Source organism: Equus caballus, chromosome 8 (assembly GCF_041296265.1).
Source record: "Equus caballus isolate H_3958 breed thoroughbred chromosome 8, TB-T2T, whole genome shotgun sequence".
Lineage (NCBI taxonomy): Eukaryota > Metazoa > Chordata > Mammalia > Perissodactyla > Equidae > Equus > Equus caballus.
In genome coordinates, this window is record NC_091691.1 from 37,369,238 (window position 1) to 37,381,888 (window position 12,651).

Sequence of the window (12,651 nt, forward strand, 5' to 3'; positions counted from 1 at the left end):
GAACCGTGTGGCGGACAGTCCGGAATCACTTGTTGGGCATGCGCAACCACCTCTGAGACGTACCAGAACCACATGCCGTGCAGGCTGGAACCACCTACCGGACAGACCGGAATCACCTTTCGGGCATGCTGGAACCACCTGTCAGATGTGCCAGAAACACGTGCCGGAGACGCCGGAAGCACCTGCCAAGCACGTTGGAACCACCTGCTCAACTCGCCTGAACCACCTGCCGGACATGCCAAAATCACCTGCCGACTATGCCAGAACCACTTGGCGAACACTCCGGAATCACTTGCCGGGCATGCAGGAACCACCTCTCAGACATGCCAGAACCCCGTGCCAATGACCCCGGAAGCACCAGCCGAGCACGCCGGAACCACCTGCTCGACTCGCCAGAACCACCTGCCGATCACGCAAAAATCACCTGCCGCCTACGCCACAACCAGTTGGTGAACACTTTGGAATCACCTGCCAGGCTTGCTGGAACCACCTGCCTGTCATGCCAAAATCACCTGCCAACTACGCCAGAACCGCTTGGCGGACACTGCGGAAACACCTGTCGGGCCGGCCGGAACCACATCTCAGACGTGCCAGAAACGTGTTCAAGAGATGCCGGAACCACACCCCGAACAGACGGATACCACCTGCCAGAACCGCCTGAACCACCTGCTGAGCACGCCGGAACCACCTGCTCGACTCACCGGTACCACCTCCCTGACACGCCAAAATCACCTGCCCGGTATGCCAGAACCACCTGGCGGACCCTACGGAATCACCTGCCGCGCATGCCGGAACCACCTCTCAGACGTGCCGGAAGCACGTGCCAGACACGCCGGAAACACCTACCGGACAGACCGGAATCCACTTTTGGGCATGCCGGAACCACCAGTCAGATGTGCCAGAAACACGTGCCGGAGACGCCGGAAGCACCTGCCGAGCACGTCGCAACCACCTGCTCAACTCGCCTGAACCACCTGCCGGACACGCCAAAATCACCTGCCCGCTACACCAGCACCACTTCGGGGACAAGCCGGAATCACGTGAGGGGCATGCCGGCACAGCCTCTGACTGAACCTCGTGCCGGACACCACAGAACCACCTGCCGGACAGACCGGAACCACCTGCCGGACACGCCGGAACCACCGGCTCGACCCGCCGGAACGACCGCTGGACATGCAAAATCACCTGCCGGCTACGCCGGAAACACTTGGCGAACACTCCGGAATCACCTGCCGGGCATGCCGGAACCACCTCTCAGATATGCCAGAACCACGTGCCAATGACCCCGGAAGCACCTGCCGAGCACGCCGGAACCACCTGCTCGACTCGCCAGAACCACCTGCCGGACACGCAAAAATCACCTGCCGGCTACGCCACAACCAGTTGGGGAACACTTCGGAATCACCTGCCGGGCTTGCTGGAACCACCTGCCGGTCATGCCAAAATCACCTGCCAACTACGCCAGTACCACTTGGCGGACACTGTGGAAACACCTGTCGGGCCGGCCGGAACCACATCTCAGACGTGCCAGAACCATGTGCATGAGATGCTGGAACCACACCCCGAACAGACGGAAAACACCTGCCAGACCCGTCTGAACAACCTGCCGAGCACGCCGGAGCCACCTGCTCGACTCGCCGGAACCACCTACCTGACATGCCAAAATCACCAGCCGGGTATGCCAGAACCACTTGGCGGACACTCCGGAATCATCTGCCGGACATGCCGGAACCAGCTCTCAGACACACCAGAACCACGTGCCGGAGACGCCGGAAGCACCTGCCGAGCATGCCGGAGCCACCTGCTCGACTCGCCAGAAACACCTGCCGGACACGCCAAAATCACCTGCCGGGTACGCCAGAACCACCTGGCGGACACTCCGAAATCACCTGTCGCGCATGCCGGAACCACCTCTCAGACGTGCCGGAAGCACGTGCCGGACACGCCGGAATCACCTACCGGACAGACCGGAACCACCTGCCGAGCACTCCGGAGCCACCTGTTCGACTTGCTGGAACCACCTGCCGGACAGGCCAATATCAACTGCTGGCTATGCCAGAACCACCTGGGGGACGGCCCGGAATCACCTGCCAGCCATGGCGGAACCACCTCTCAGACGTACCAGAACCACCTGCCGGAGAAGCTGGAAACACGTCCTGGACAGACTGGAACCACGTGACGGCCATGCCTGAACCACCTGCCGAGCACGGCGGAACCACCTGCCGGACACGCCAAAATCACCTGCGGGCTACGCCAGAACCACTTGGACGACTCTCCGAAATGACCTGCCGGGCATGTTGGAACCACCTCTCAGACGTGCCAGAAGCACGTGGCGGACAGTCCAGAATCGCCTGTTGGGCATACGCAACCACCTCTGAGACGTACCAGAACCACGTGCCGTGCACGCCGGAACCACCTACCGGACAGACCGGAATCAACTGTTGGGCATGCCGGAACCACCAGTCAGATGTGCCAGAAACACGTGCCGGAGACGCCGGAAGCACCTGCCGAGCACGTCGCAACCACCTGCTCAACTCGCCTGAACCACCAGCCGGACACGCCAAAATCACCTGCCCGCTACACCAGCACCACTTCGCGGACAAGCCGGAATCACGTGAGGGGCATGCCGGCACAGCCTCTCAGACTGAACCTCGTGCCGGACACCACAGAACCACCTGCCGGACAGACCGGAACCACCTGCCGGACACGCCGGAACCACCGGCTCATATCCGCCGGAACGACCGCTGGACATGCAAATTCACCTGCCGGCTACGCCGGAAACACTTGGCGAACACTCCGGAATCACCTGCCGGGCATGCCGGAACCACCTCTCAGATATGCCAGAACCACGTGCCAATGACCCCGGAAGCACCTGCCGAGCACGCCGGAACCACCTGCTCGACTCGCCAGAACCACCTGCCGGACACGCAAAAATCACCTGCCGGCTACGCCACAACCTGTTGGGGAACACTTCGGAATCACCTGCCGGGCTTGCTGGAACCACCTGCCGGTCATGCCAAAATCAGCTGCCAACTACGCCAGTACCACTTGGCGGACACTGTGGAAACACCTGTCGGGCCGGCCGGAACCACATCTCAGACGTGCCAGAACCATGTGCATGAGATGCTGGAACCACACCCCGAACAGACGGAAAACACTTGCCAGACCCGTCTGAACAACCTGCCGAGCACGCCGGAGCCACCTGCTCAACTCGCCGGAACCACCTACCTGACATGCCAAAATCACCAGCTGGGTATGCCAGAACCACTTGGCGGACACTCCGGAATCATCTGCCGGACATGCCGGAACCAGCTCTCAGACACACCAGAACCACGTGCCGGAGACGCCGGAAGCACCTGCCGAGCATGCCGGAGCCACCTGCTCGACTCGCCAGAAACACCTGCCGGACACGCCAAAATCACCTGCCGGGTATGCCAGAACCACCTGGCGGACTCAACGGAATCACCTGCCGCGCATGGCGGAACCACCTCTCAGACGTTCTGGAAGCACGTGCCCGACACGCAGGAACCACCTACCGGACAGACCGGAATCAACTTTTGGGCATGCCGGGACCACCAGTCAGATGTGCCAGAAACACGTGCCGGAGACGCCGGAAGCACCTGCCGAGCACGTCGCAACCACCTGCTCAACTCGCCTGAACCACCTGTCGGACACGCCAAAATCACCTGCCGGGTACGCCAGAACCACCTGGCGGACACTCCGAAATCACCTGTCGCGCATGCCGGAACCACATCTCAGACGTGCCGGAAGCACGTGCCGGACACGCCGGAATCACCTACCGGACAGACCGGAACCACCTGCCGAGCACTCCGGAGCCACCTGTTCGACTTGCTGGAACCACCTGCCGGACAGGCCAATATCAACTGCTGGCTATGCCAGAACCACCTGTGGGACGGTCCGGAATCACCTGCCAGCCATGGCGGAACCACCTCTCAGACGTTCCAGAACCACCTGCTGGAGACGCCGGAAACACGTCCTGTACAGTCTGGAACCACCTGCCGGCCAAGCCTGAACCACCTGCCAAGCACAACGGAACAACCTGCCAGACACGCCAAAATCACCTGCGTGTTACGCCAGAACAACTTGGAGGACTCTCTGGGATGACCTGCCGGGCATGCCGGAACCACCTCTCAGACGTGCCAGAACCATGTGGCGGACAGTCCGGAATCACCTGTTGGGCATGCGCAACCACCTCTGAGACGTACCAGAACCACATGCCGTGCAGGCTGGAACCACCTACCGGACAGACCGGAATCACTTTCGGGCATGCCGGAACCACCTGTCAGATGTGCCAGAAACACGTGCCGGAGACGCCGGAAGCACCTGCCAAGCACGTTGGAACCACCTGCTCAACTCGCCTGAACCACCTGCCGGACATGCCAAAATCACCTGCCGACTATGCCAGAACCACTTGGCGAACACTCCGGAATCACTTGCCGGGCATGCAGGAACCACCTCTCAGACATGCCAGAACCCCGTGCCAATGACCCCGGAAGCACCAGCCGAGCACGCCGGAACCACCTGCTCGACTCGCCAGAACCACCTGCCGATCACGCAAAAATCACCTGCCGGCTACGCCACAACCAGTTGGTGAACACTTTGGAATCACCTGCCAGGCTTGCTGGAACCACCTGCCGGTCATGCCAAAATCACCTGCCAACTACGCCAGAACCACTTGGCGGACCCTCGGAAACACCTGTCGGGCCGGCCGGAACCACATCTCAGACGTGCCAGAAACGTGTTCATGAGATGCTGGAACCACACCCCGAACAAACGGATACCACCTGCCAGAACCGCCTGAACCACCTGCTGAGCACGCCGGAACCACCTGCTCGACTCACCGGTACCACCTCCCTGACACGCCAAAATCACCTGCTGGGTATGCCAGAACCACTTGGGGGACACTCCGGAATCATCTGCCGTGCATGCCGGAACCAGCTCTCAGACACACCAGAACCACGTGCCGGAGACGCCGGAAGCACCTGCCGAGCATGCCGGAGCCACCTGCTCGACTCGCCAGAAACACCTGCCGGACACGCCAAAATCAGCTGCCGGGTATGCCAGAACCACCTGGCGGACACTACGGAATCACCTGCCGCGCATGCAGGAACCACCTCTCAGACGTGCCGGAAGCACGTGCCAGACACGCCAGAAACACCTACTGGACAGACCGGAACCACCTGCCAAGAACGCCGGAGGCACCTGTTCGACTCGCTGGAATCACCTGCCGAACAGGCCAATATCAACTGCTGGCTATGCCAGAACCACCTGGGGGACAGTCCGGGATCACCTGCCAGCCATGGCGGAACCACCTCTCAGACGTACCAGAACCACCTGCCAGAGAAGCTGGAAACACGTCCTGGACAGACTGGAACCACGTGACGGCCATGCCTGAACCACCTGCCGAGCACGGCGGAACCACCTGCCGGACACGCCAAAATCACCTGCGGGCTACGCCAGAACCACTTGGACGACTCTCCGAAATGACCTGCCGGGCAAGTTGGAACCACCTCTCAGACGTGCCAGAAGCACGTGGCGGACAGTCCGGAATCACCTGTTGGGCATACGCAACCACCTCTGAGACGTACCAGAACCACGTGCCGTACACGCCGGAACCACCTACCGGAAAGACCGGAATCAACTTTTGGGCATGCCGGAACCACCAGTCAGATGTGCCAGAAACACGTGCCGGAGACGCCGGAAGCACCTGCCGAGCACGTCGCAACCACCTGCTCAACTCGCCTGAACCACCTGCCGGACACGCCAAAATCACCTGCCCGCTACACCAGCACCACTTCGGGTACAAGCCGGAATCACGTGAGGGGCATGGTGGCACAGCCTCTCAGACTGAACCTCGTGCCGCACACCACAGAACCACCTGCCGGACAGACCGGAACCACCTGCCGGACATGCCAAAATCACCTGCCGACTATGCCAGAACCACTTGGCGAACACTCCGGAATCACTTGCCGGGCAAGCAGGAACCACCTCTCAGACATGCCAGAACCCCGTGCCAATGACCCCGGAAGCACCAGCCGAGCACGCCGGAGCCACCTGTTCGACTCGCTGGAACCACCTCCCGGACAGGCCAATATCAACTGCTGGCTATGCCAGAACCACCTGGGGGACAGTCCGGGATCACCTGCCAGCCATGGCGGAACCACCTCTCAGACGTACCAGAACCACCTGCCGGAGAAGCTGGAAACACGTCCTGGACAGTCTGGAACCACGTGACGGCCATGCCTGAACCACCTGCCGACCATGGCGGAACCACCTGCTGGACACGCCAAAATCACCTGCGGGCTACGCCAGAACCACTTGGACGACTCTCCGAAATGACCTGCCGGGCATGTTGGAACCACCTCTCAGACGTGCCAGAAGCACGTGGCAGACAGTCTGGAATCACCTGTTGGGCATACGCAACCACCTCTGAGACGTACCAGAACCACGTGCCGTGCACGCCGGAACCACCTACCGGACAGACCGGAATCAACTTTTGGGCATGCCGGAACCACCAGTCAGATGTGCCAGAAACACGTGCCGGAGACGCCGGAAGCACCTGCCGAGCACGTCGCAACCACCTGCCCAACTCGCCTGAACCACCTGCCGGACACGCCAAAATCACCTGCCCGCTACACCAGCACCACTTCGGGGACAAGCCGGAATCACGTGAGGGGCATGCCGGCACAGCCTCTCAGACTGAACCTCGTGCCGGACACCACAGAACCACCTGCGGGACAGACCGGAACCACCTGCCGGACACGCCGGAACCACCGGCTCGACCCGCCGGAACGACCGCTGGACATGCAAAATCACCTGCTGGCTACGCCGGAAACACTTGGCGAACACTCCGGAATCACCTGCCGGGCATGCCGGAACCACCTCTCAGATACGCCACAACCACGTGCCAATGACCCCGGAAGCACCTGCCGAGCACGCCGGAACCACCTGCTCGACTCGCCAGAACCACCTGCCGGACACGCAAAAATCACCTGCCGGCTACGCCACAACCAGTTGGGGAACACTTCGGAATCACCTGCCGGGCTTGCTGGAACCACCTGCCGGTCATGCCAAAATCACCTGCCAACTACGCCAGTACCACTTGGCGGACACTGTGGAAACACCTGTCGGGCCGGCCGGAACCACTTCTCAGACGTGCCAGAACCATGTGCATGAGATGCTGGAACCACACCCCGAACAGACGGAAAACACCTGCCAGACCCGTCTGAACAACCTGCCGAGCACGCCGGAGCCACCTGCTCGACTCGCCGGAACCACCTACCTGACATGCCAAAATCACCAGCCGGGTATGCCAGAACCACTTGGCGGACACTCCGGAATCATCTGCCGGACATGCCGGAACCAGCTCTCAGACACACCAGAACCACGTGCCGGAGACGCCGGAAGCACCTGCCGAGCATGCCGGAGCCACCTGCTCGACTCGCCAGAAACACCTGCCGGACACGCCAAAATCACCTGCCGGGTACGCCAGAACCACCTGGCGGACACTCCGAAATCACCTGCCGCGCATGCCGGAACCACCTCTCAGACGTGCCGGAAGCACGTGCCGGACACGCCGGAATCACCTACCGGACAGACCGGAACCACCTGCCGAGCACGCCGGAGACACCTGTACGACTCGCTGGAACCAGCTGCCGGACAGGCCAATATCAACTGCTGGCTATGCCAGAACCACCTGGGGGACGGCCCGGAATCACCTGCCAGCCATGGCGGAACCACCTCTCAGACGTACCAGAACCACCTGCCGGAGAAGCTGGAAACACGTCCTGGACAGACTGGAACCACGTGACGGCCATGCCTGAACCACCTTCCGAGCACTGCGGAACCACCTGCCGGACACGCCAAAATCACCTGCGGGCTACGCCAGAACCACTTGGACGACTCTCCGAAATGACCTGCAGGGCATGTTGGAACCACCTCTCAGACGTGCCAGAAGCACGTGGCGGACAGTCCGGAATCACCTGTAGGGCATACGCAACCACCTCTGAAACGTACCAGAACCACGTGCCGAGCACGCCGGAACCACCTGCTCGACTCGCCAGAACCACCTGCCGGACACGCAAAAATCACCTGCCGGCTACGCCACAACCAGTTGGGGAACACTTCGGAATCACCTGCCGGGCTTGCTGGAACCACCTGCCAGTCATGCCAAAATCACCTGCCAACTACGCCAGTACCACTTGGCGGACACTGTGGAAACACCTGTCGGGCCGGCCGGAACCACATCTCAGACGTGCCAGAACCATGTGCATGAGATGCTGGAACCACACCCCGAACAGACGGAAAACACCTGCCAGACCCGTCTGAACAACCTGCCGAGCACGCCGGAGCCACCTGCTCGACTCGCCGGAACCACCTACCTGACATGCCAAAATCACCAGCCGGGTATGCCAGAACCACTTGGCGGACACTCCGGAATCATCTGCCGGACATGCCGGAACCAGCTCTCAGACACACCAGAACCACGTGCCGGAGACGCCGGAAGCACCTGCCGAGCATGCCGGAGCCACCTGCTCGACTCGCCAGAAACACCTGCCGGACGCGCCAAAATCACCTGCCGGGTACGCCAGCACCACCTGGCGGACACTCCGAAATCACCTGTCGCGCATGCCGGAACCACCTCTCAGACGTGCCGGAAGCACGTGCCGGACACGCCGGAATCACCTACCGGACAGACCGGAAGCACCTGCCGAGCACGCCGGAGCCACCTGTTCGACTCGCTGGAACCACCTGCCGGACAGGCCAATATCAACTGCTGGCTATGCCAGAACCACCTGGGGGACGGTCCGGAATCACCTGCCAGCCATGGCGGAACCACCTCTCAGACGTTCCAGAACCACCTGCCGGAGAATCTGGAAACACGTCCTGGACAGTCTGGAACCACCTGCCGGCCAAGCCTGAACCACCTGCCAAGCACAACGGAACAACCTGCCAGACACGCCCAAATCACCTGCGTGTTATGCCAGAACCACTTGGAGGACTCTCTGGGATGACCTGCCGGACATGCCGGAACCACCTGTCAGATGTGCCAGAAACACGTGCCGGAGACGCCGGAAGCACCTGCCAAGCACGTTGGAACCACCTGCTCAACTCGCCTGAACCACCTGCCAGACATGCCAAAATCACCTGCCGACTATGCCAGAACCACTTGGCGAACTCTCCGGAATCACTTGCCGGGCATGCAGGAACCACCTCTCAGACATGCCAGAACCCCGTGCCAATGACCCCGGAAGCACCAGCCGAGCACGCCGGAACCACCTGCTCGACTCGCCAGAACCACCTGCCGATCACGCAAAAATCACCTGCCGGCTACGCCACAACCAGTTGGTGAACACTTTGGAATCACCTGCCAGGCTTGCTGGAACCACCTGCCGGTCATGCCAAAATCACCTGACAACTACGCCAGAACCGCTTGGCGGACACTGCGGAAACACCTGTCGGGCCGGCCGGAACCACATATCAGACGTGCCAGAAACGTGTTCATGAGATGCTGGAACCACACCCCGAACAGACGGATACCACCTGCCAGAACCGCCTGAACCACCTGCTGAGCACGCCGGAACCACCTGCTCGACTCACCGGTACCAGCTCCCTGACACGCCAAAATCACCTGCTGGGTATGCCAGAACCACTTGGCGGACACTGCGGAATCATCTGCCGGACATGCCGGAACCAGCTCTCAGACACACCAGAATCAAGTGCCGGAGACGCCGGAAGCACCTGCCGAGCATGCCGGAGCCACCTGCTCGACTCGCCAGAAACACCTGCTGGACACGCCAAAATCACCTGCCGGCTGTGCCAGAACCACCTGGCGGACACTACGGAATCACCTGCCCCGCATGCCGGAACCACCTCTCAGACGTGCCGGAAGCACGTGCCAGACACGCCGGAAACACCTACCGGACAGACCGGAATCACCTGCCAAGAACGCCGGAAACACCTGTTCGACTCGCTGGAACCACCTGCCGGACAGGCCAATATCAACTGCTGGCTATGCCAGAACCACCTGGGGGACGGCCCGGAATCACCTGCCAGCCATGGCGGAACCACCTCTCAGACGTACCAGAACCACCTGCCGGAGAAGCTGGAAACACGTCCTGGACAGACTGGAACCACGTGACGGCCATGCCTGAACCACCTTCCGAGCACTGCGGAACCACCTGCCGGACACGCCAAAATCACCTGCGGGCTACGCCAGAACCACTTGGACGACTCTCCGAAATGACCTGCAGGGCATGTTGGAACCACCTCTCAGACGTGCCAGAAGCACGTGGCGGACAGTCCGGAATCACCTGTTGGGCATACGCAACCACCTCTGAAACGTACCAGAACCACGTGCCGAGCACGCCGGAACCACCTGCTCGACTCTCCAGAACCACCTGCCGGACACGCCAAAATCACCTGCGGGCTACGCCAGAACCACTTGGACAACTCTCCGAAATGACCTGCCGGGAATGTTGGAACCACCTCTCAGACGTGCCAGAAGCACGTGGCGGACAGTCCGGAATCACCTGTTGGGCATACGCAACCACCTCTGAGACGTACCAGAACCACGTGCCGTGCACGCCGGAACCACCTACTGGACAGACCGGAATCAACTTTTGGGCATGCCGGAACCACCAGTCAGATGTGCCAGAAACACGTGCCGGAGACGCCGGAAGCACCTGCCGAGCACGTCGCAACCACCTGCTCAACTCGCCTGAACCACCTGCCGGACACGCCAAAATCACCTGCCCGCTACACCAGCACCACTTCGGGGACAAGCCGGAATCACGTGAGGGGCATGCCGGCACAGCCTCTCAGACTGAACCTCGTGCCGGACACCACAGAACCACCTGGCGGACAGACCGGAACCACCTGCCGGACACGCCGGAACCACCGGCTCGACCCGCCGGAACGACCGCTGGACATGCAAAATCACCTGCCGGCTACGCCGGAAACACTTGGCGAACACTCCGGAATCACCTGCCGGGCATGCCGGAACCACCTCTCAGATATGCCAGAACCACGTGCCAATGACCCCGGAAGCACCTGCCGAGCACGCCGGAACCACCTGCTCGACTCGCCAGAACCACCTGCCGGACACGCAAAAATCACCTGCCGGCTACGCCACAACCAGTTGGGGAACACTTCGGAATCACCTGCCGGGCTTGCTGGAACCACCTGCCGGTCATGCCAAAATCACCTGCCAACTACGCCAGTACCTCTTGGCGGACACTGTGGAAACACCTGTCGGGCCGGCCGGAACCACATCTCAGACGTGCCAGAACCATGTGCATGAGATGCTGGAACCACACCCCGAACAGACGGAAAACACCTGCCAGACCCGTCTGAACAACCTGCCGAGCACGCCGGAGCCACCTGCTCGACTTGCCGAAACCACCTACCTGACATGCCAAAATCACCAGCCGGGTATGCCAGAACCACTTGGCGGACACTCCGGAATCATCTGCCGGACATGCCGGAACCAGCTCTCAGACACACCAGAACCACGTGCCGGAGACGCCGGAAGCACCTGCCGAGCATGCCGGAGCCACCTGCTCGACTCGCCAGAAACACCTGCCGGACACGCCAAAATCAGTTGCCGGGTATGCCAGAACCACCTGGCGGACTCAACGGAATCACCTGCCGCGCATGCCGGAACCACCTCTCAGACGTTCTGGAAGCACGTGCCAGGCACGCCGGAACCACCTACCGGACAGACCGGAATCAACTTTTGGGCATGCCGGGACCACCAGTCAGATGTGCCAGAAACACGTGCCGGAGACGCCGGAAGCACCTGCCGAGCACGTCGCAACCACCTGCTCAACTCGCCTGAACCACCTGCCGGACACGCCAAAATCACCTGCCCGCTACACCAGCACCACTTTGGGGACAAGCCGGAATCACGTGAGGGGCATGCCGGCACAGCCTCTCAGACTGAACCTCGTGCCGGACACCACAGAACCACCTGCCGGACATACCGGAACCACCTGCCGGACACGCCGGAACCACCGGCTCGACCCGCCGGAACGACCGCTGGACATGCAAAATCACCTGCCGGCTACGCCGGAAACACTTGGCGAACACTCCGGAATCACCTGCCGGGCATGCCGGAAACACCTCTCAGATATGCCAGAACCACGTGCCAATGACCCCGGAAGCACCTGCCGAGCACGCCGGAACCACCTGCTCGACTCGCCAGAACCACCTGCCGGACACGCAAAAATCACCTGCCGGCTACGCCACAACCAGTTGGGGAACACTTCGGAATCACCTGCCGGGCTTGCTGGAACCACCTGCCGGTCATGCCAAAATCACCTGCCAACTACGCCAGAACCGCTTGGCGGACACTGTGGAAACACCTGTCGGGCCGGCTGGAACCACATCTCAGACGTGCCAGAAACGTGTTCATGAGATGCTGGAACCACACCCCGAACAGACGGATACCACCTGCCAGAACCGCCTGAACCACCTGCTGAGCACGCCGGAACCACCTGCTCGACTCACCGGTACCACCTCCCTGACACGCCAAAATCTCCTGCTGGGTATGCCAGAACCACTTGGCGGACACTGCGGAATCATCTGCCGGACATGCCGTAACCAGCTCTCAGACACAACAGAACCACG